This window comes from Lepeophtheirus salmonis, chromosome 3, assembly GCF_016086655.4.
Source record: "Lepeophtheirus salmonis chromosome 3, UVic_Lsal_1.4, whole genome shotgun sequence".
NCBI classification, from domain to species: domain Eukaryota; kingdom Metazoa; phylum Arthropoda; class Copepoda; order Siphonostomatoida; family Caligidae; genus Lepeophtheirus; species Lepeophtheirus salmonis.
The window spans coordinates 29,164,493-29,171,721 of NC_052133.2; positions in this window are offsets into that span (position 1 = coordinate 29,164,493).

Consider the following 7,229-nt stretch of genomic DNA (forward strand, 5'->3'; position numbering starts at 1 on the left):
ACATAATTATATACGTAATATGTATACAAAGATAGAAAGAGGTTTGATGTAGTTTCAATTTAGAGGTCATGCCCCTGACCTCGAATTATAGAGTTTCTGTAGCAATCAATATTCCCCAATTGAAGCTATTTGTACAGTACATCAATATATTTAGAATGAGGTAATGTCAGCTGATAAAATATTGCATGAGCAAACTAAGAATATATACATTATCTGCAAGATGGGGTGACAGTCTGTAGCTTATTGTTTATACTACATGTTTTAAGAAAATGGAGCATGCTGAGAAGTATTTTTACAGCACCCTTTATGTGGTAAGATATTTCTTATATTAAATAATATTATCATTCAGGGAGTTGTATTATTTTGAAGCAAGACTCTGCCGCTTTGTTTACAAACTGAATATAAGTAAGCAACGCTCATGCCCTATTGAATTGAGAAGAATAATTTTACGAAGGGAAGAACTAATTGCATACGTCACAATAGCAAAAAATGATAAACTAACGTAATCTATGGTATCTCAAAACTCAAATGCGACATCTTGTGAGTGGAAAAGTTATCACTTAATCAAGAAAATCTACTCATCTAAAAGGCGTATTTCGCCAGATTGTTTTAATTATCATACAACAATAGTCCCACTTTTAGAGATTAGTTAGCTATGTAAAATTTGCTACCTACTAGTGTTGGATTGAGTTCAAGTTTTAGAGAATTACTCAAAATGTTAACTAATTTTTGTTGATATTAAGTTAAATCTTCAGTCTAATTTGTTAATACCTCATTGAGTGACAATTGAAACACATAATTACTCGAATGTTTCCAGTTTCGATTATTCAAGATCAAGTGAAGTCAACTTGTCCCAAAATATTTCGGACGAGTTTAAATCATTTTCATTAATTTGTCAGCCTTTGTTTGGTTGAGCTTTTTTCGAGGTCGAGTAATGCCCGAGTCTAACACAATTACTACTACTCTTGTGCCATTCCTTATTTATTGGGTCCAGTCTAAGGGCTTGATCTACCTTCAATCTCGGTCCTTTGAATTTTTTCCTGAAAATATCGAATGTTTTTTTAAGCAAAATAAGATATATGTCGCTTCGCTTAAAGGTTTCTAGTATTATATGTAATGATGTAAATCCGGTGTGCTTTTAGCTGGCCCGTTTTTTTTGTTTTTTTTTAATTGATAGTCTGAACAATGAATTTTCTTTTCCTTCGCAGTTGTCCCTATTATTTAATTTCTGAGTAGAGAACATCCTTTCCTAAATGTATTCAATTATATTCTAAACATATGATTGGACATTCGTGTGAGCTGATAAAAAACGGAGCATAACCCTGAGGATTTGTTACGGAGTTATAATTGTAAGTGCGTTTAGGACCCAAAGTAGAATTGAGGATCGACATAGGAGTAATTCTAGCAAATGTCCTTGTTGATATCATTTTCTCTTTCCTCTCTTGTCATAGCTGATTGTATCTAATCTAATGAAACGTCATGAGCGTTATTCTTTCCCTCCTCCAAAACATTCTTCAAATTGTTTGGGCTACCAAATTGATCTTCGGTTTCTTTTTTTTAACACGCTCATTCTACACTGGATTTTCATCATTAATTTTATGCTTCAAGGATGGATAAGTGGGACTCTAATGGACTGTGGTCCTTATTTCGAAATATGCACCAACACAACATTAACTACTACAAACTACCAACTGAATTTTGGCTTCTTTTTTTCTTAAATTTAAGGTTGAGAGAAAAATTTCAGCTTTTTATTATTCAGAACGCTGATTTGTTGGACTCAAATTTATCGTTAATTTATAAACATTGTATATTATTAACTCTTGAAATACCAGACAATTTACAACATGTATATACCGTCGGGATCCATTGGACCCATATTTATCATTTTGCATTATTTTAATGTCTTCCTTAGAAAAGCATATTTCATAATAAAGGTGATAACATAATATATATGGATTAACTGATTCATATCCAAAAGAACAAAGAAATTGTTTTGTAATAGAATATTCCTTTGTTTCCTGTTGGTAGCTAATTCCTTATATGAGAAGCAAATTTGAAATTAGCAGTAGGAGGTTATTTGGACAAAAGTTTGAATAAGTTAACCTTTATTCTTTGTAAATGGGGAACTTCTATTACTTACATATTCAATAAGACCAATTTGACCCATAGCTGTTATATGCTATATTTTTGTGTTTGTATGTATGTTGTATATAAAATTGGACACAGGGAATAAAATACCTGAGTTACAAACAAAGTCACAAATGTATGGTTGGAGAAGTATACCTTTTTAATCAAATCTAAAGAAAGAATAAAATGGACCAAGTTGCTATTTTAAGGGTTAAACATAGAATAATAGTTTAACAGTTTTGGACAATATGGATATGGACTAACCAGACGCCAGGAAATTTCTTCTTGGAAGAAATGTGGGGAGATGCAATTAAAACTTCTATGTACATTATGAACCCAGGATAAAATATCAAAAATAAAAAAAAATACATTAGTCGTCATAACAAACATAACCACTCCTTCTAAATTAATCTGTGACCAGAAGAATCGTATAAATTTATCTTTTTTTTATAAATTTATCTTTTTTTTTGCCTTAAAATGGTTCTTTCTTCCCTTCCAAGTCCTTTGTAATACATTAATTTTTAAAGGAATAACTTGAAATGGGAGCACTTTAGTTCAATTTGTATGTATAGTATTCATATTAGGCCAATGGTGTTTCTTATTATGATGAATTCGTCCTTTTTTTTATTCGTGTACTTTAGCTAAGAGAAATGAGGGAGAAAAAACTCAAACCATAGAGATAAAATATGTACATGGAGTGATAATACTGAGCACTAGCAAGGGAAATTCTTTGACGTTGCGAGAGCAGGCGAGAGAAAAAAGATAATTGACCAAAACAATCGAAAAAAAAGTATTTCCCGCTATTCAATTTTATAGTATTAATATAGCCGTTGTAAAAAATATTGGTTTTAGTAGAAAAAAATTATGAATAAGCCAATTAGTATGGCCCACGAGATAATTTTTTAATCTCTTTTTCCCAAAGATTTTAGAAAACCAGGACATGAACATTACTGTCTATAAAAAATATATCCCTCTATTCCCTAATTTTTTTTATATATGACTAAATATATTTAAAATATGTTATTACACAGTTAAACATTCGTATTTCTATATATAGAAGATTAAGATAAACTATTACAATGGAAGGAATGGCATATTCTTATCTTATATCCGATCTTACTAGTCCCTAATTGCTCAAAAAAGAACAATAATTGTACAAATTTATATATTTCATATGGATTTTTAGTACATTTTTCCTTTATTTTATTCAATTACCAATATTGATCGTTGGTATAAAGTAGTATTCAATGTAAGACTTCAGTCTTCCTTTATTTTTAAAGCCATTTGATGGAGGTTAATCAAGATTTATTGTAAATTTATTTATTTTATGTAGTAAAGTTATCAAATTTGAGGCCCAAAAATGGCGTCTCCTTCAATTATGATGCAATTCATTAAATCAGTGGAAAGATGGTATAAAAGTTGATATCAAAGTAGATATTCCAGTTTTCTAATCACTTTAAGTAATAGGCGTTATCCAAAAATTTTGTTACCACATATCAAGTGTTCCTTCTCCCATTATGCTTGGATACCTCCACATTCATCAGGTAAAGAACAGTTAGTTACAACTTCAACAGTACACCTCCGTCCATCAACAGGGATCCAAGATTATACTCGGAATATAGATTTATTATTTTACATTTACTCTAAAGTACACTACTAAGATTTGTACCGAACATGCATCCTTATTTGAAGATCCATAGACACAAGATGACTCGTGGCAGACCCGTAGTGAGTGAGGGATTCCAAAAGACGGATATTCAAGGAAGTCCTTGGAGAAAACCCTACTGGCCAGAGGCAGTTCAGCAGGGTTTTTGTTGCCAGGGATTCCTTCCTTCCTTCTCTAGAGATGAACACCAATCCCGAATTCGGGATTTGACTCTATAAAAGGATTACATTTCACATTTATTCATTTTTTTTTCTTCTCTCTTTCTTTCGATCTCTTTTCTTCTTCTCCCTCTTTGTTTCTATCTCTTCTTGCTGTGTGGACTTTTTTATAAGATCAATTTAAAAATCAGTTTTATCCTGGAAATATTTTCTTGTCCTTATCTCAAATTGACAAAGATATAGAGCATTTACGGGGAAGTTATTTTTTTTTAAATAAAAGTTTTTACTTTCAGATATCAAATGAGATACTTTTATACTTTTTGAATATATTCGTCTTGAAGCTATGAGCCTTTGAATAAGAAACACCTATTTTCCACTTTAAACAAAGATAACTTGAGTTATAAGCATGATGCATACATTTTAAAGATAGTTTTAGAATTTTTTAACATTTGTCTTTAAAATATATTAACATAATTGATCCTTATCTTCAACACCAAGGCTGAAAACAGCTTTGAGCCTTAAAAATAACAAAAATTGTATGGCCTTTTTTGAAGGCCACGATGCTAAAAGATAAAAAATAAGGCCATATTTAGAATCAGAGGATTAAACTCTACTAAGTTGAGCATATGCTCTTCCAGTGCATAAAAATAGTGTGATTTTGTAAGATGGTGTAATTGTTGAATTTTAAATTGAATTATATTCACAATCATCTCCCAAATCCATAATTGGTATATCGAGAGAATAAATAAAATTTATATTTAAACTTAAATATTGGAATAAATATGTTAAAATACTTCATGAAATTATGTGTTTAAAAATTCTTTATTAACCTATTTACATCTTTAAATTCATGTAATTATAATACTAAATTCTGATATTAAAATAAACATTTCAAAAAATATAAATATTTGAAGCACCCTCTCTGTTTTTAACATACCTCTAACCATTACAATTGGAATGTTTGGGTCAACGATTTCTACTTTTTTGGCATCATCACTCAATTTAAATTATTTCCATGACACAAAAAAATAATAAATATTGCTTCTTCCTCTATTTTCTCACCAGAATATAAAACAAAGTATGTTCCAGCTCATGAAAAAAAGGTGCAACATTCATGTTTAATATTTTCTATTTTAAATATATTCAAATTGAATTAAATACACTCATTTTACGCCGATGAATGCAAAAATGTATTAAAAATGACTTCAAGTGAAGAGAAATCCATTGAAAACATATTATTATAAATGAAAGTATATATTTTTGCCATAATATATATATACATGAGGGCGAAAGTTCTGAGGGTGAAAAATTCTAGAAGCAAATAAATCATGAATTTTTTTCCTCGAAATTTGGATATTTGGAAAAAAAATTGCAACATAAGATCAACAATAAGGTCGATAATTACTTTTAACAGATAAAAAATTATAAATGACTGAAAATATCTTGAATGTTTGCCATAATATACTTGTTTTTCATATAAACTAGAGTAGGTTTGCTCGGCGCTGCATAGGACATTAAGAAATTAAAATTAATTAAGAACTCTTCTACTAAATATAAAACAAAAAATAAGGACCGTAAAATTTTAATAATTATTTCATGTTGGTTTTATATATTATGAGTGTACTTATAATATGTAAACACTCTTCTTTCATAGGACGAGTAAGGAGTTGCTCCATAACGGATCAAACGCCGAACTTGCAGTCTCGTAGCCGCTTTCTTGAGCATCATTTTATATTAGGAGGTTTACCCCTAATATCCTAAATACACGCCGGCTCTCAGGTTGTACAGGATAAGTACTGGACCTCAAGGCAGTTTAAACTGCACCGCCATTGTGTTTCTAAGGACCAAGAATATGCTTACATGCTACAATATAATCCCGCCCACAGATTGTGTATATAATCTTTTGGTTTCTGTGGTAGGTTAAATTCTTCCACTGCCGCTTCCGTGAGCACGAAGAACTCTTATATTATCCAAAATACACACTGGCCCTAAGGTTAAACAGGTGAAGTATTGAAAAATGCAATTTAAATGCGCCATGGCTTTAAAGACAAAAAAAAAAAAAAATACCACAACCGTTTATGGAGCTATAAAAAGCTACATAAAAAGTTTCAGCAAAATCTATCAATAATAACTGTTACTAAGAGTAGCTATATATCGCCCTCCTTGACAGTTACTCTTAAAGTGCCATTATTATTCTCTATGACGTCAAAATCTGTCTGCCTTACCTAGCATTCGGTACGATACATCAAATTACATGATGTTCTAACCTTGTATTTCTATTAACCTTAAATACTACTAAGAAATGTTCACAATGCACCATTTCTGTAACAAAATTAATCTTGAATACAGACAGCATTTTTAAATTGTAATGGAAACTTGGAGCAAATTTGCATTTTTATTTAATATTATATTTATTATGTCTTCAACTACAATTTGCTGAGTAGAAGCAGTAGCAAATAACGATTGATTCCTTTCCGAATTTATAACTAATTTTCGGAATGTATCATGATACCAAAATTTATTTATATAAATGGCTTACAAATGATGGTGCAGCACCTTTATCACAAATCTAAAAGAATTCCGAATTAGATGTTTTTTGATATTTCTTTAATCACTTTTATCTATTTCTCTCTTTCTTTTGTGAATTTTTATTATCCGTCCTTTTATATCCCAGGCTACCTTTTTTACATCTCCGGCTATGCAACGATCTGGCTTTTTACAAAAATTCTAATTCAAAGTTTAATTATAGTTAAGAGTGAAACAGCTCTTAAAATTAATGTATTAATATACTCATTCATAGTACATTAAAGGGAGTAAGTATTTAGTTACAAAAAGAAGAAGATAAGGTTATTTCTAGGGATGTGAAAATAGTCGAAATCCTTGTGAGCATACATTTTCTTAATAAGTATATGTTGGTAACCTGCAAAATATTAGTTCTTTTATTAATTATTTCTCCCTACTCTGAAAATTCAAACGTACGAGTATTAGGAAGCAATGATAACTATATTTTTATAGTAATCTCTAGTGATGTAAATTGCGTTTATTTTTTAGCTAGCCGTCTTTTTGCAAATGGTAATATGTTCCTTAGAATTTGTCATTATTATTTTATTTCTGAGTAGTGAACTTCCTTTCCTAAATCGATTCAATTATATTCAAAGCCTCATTCAACAATCCTGTGTATTTATAAAAACGGAGAGTAACCTTGAGGATTTCTTGCGGAGTTATAATTTAAAGTCCTTATTGGACTTAAAGTAGAATTGGAGTAATGATTCCCAATG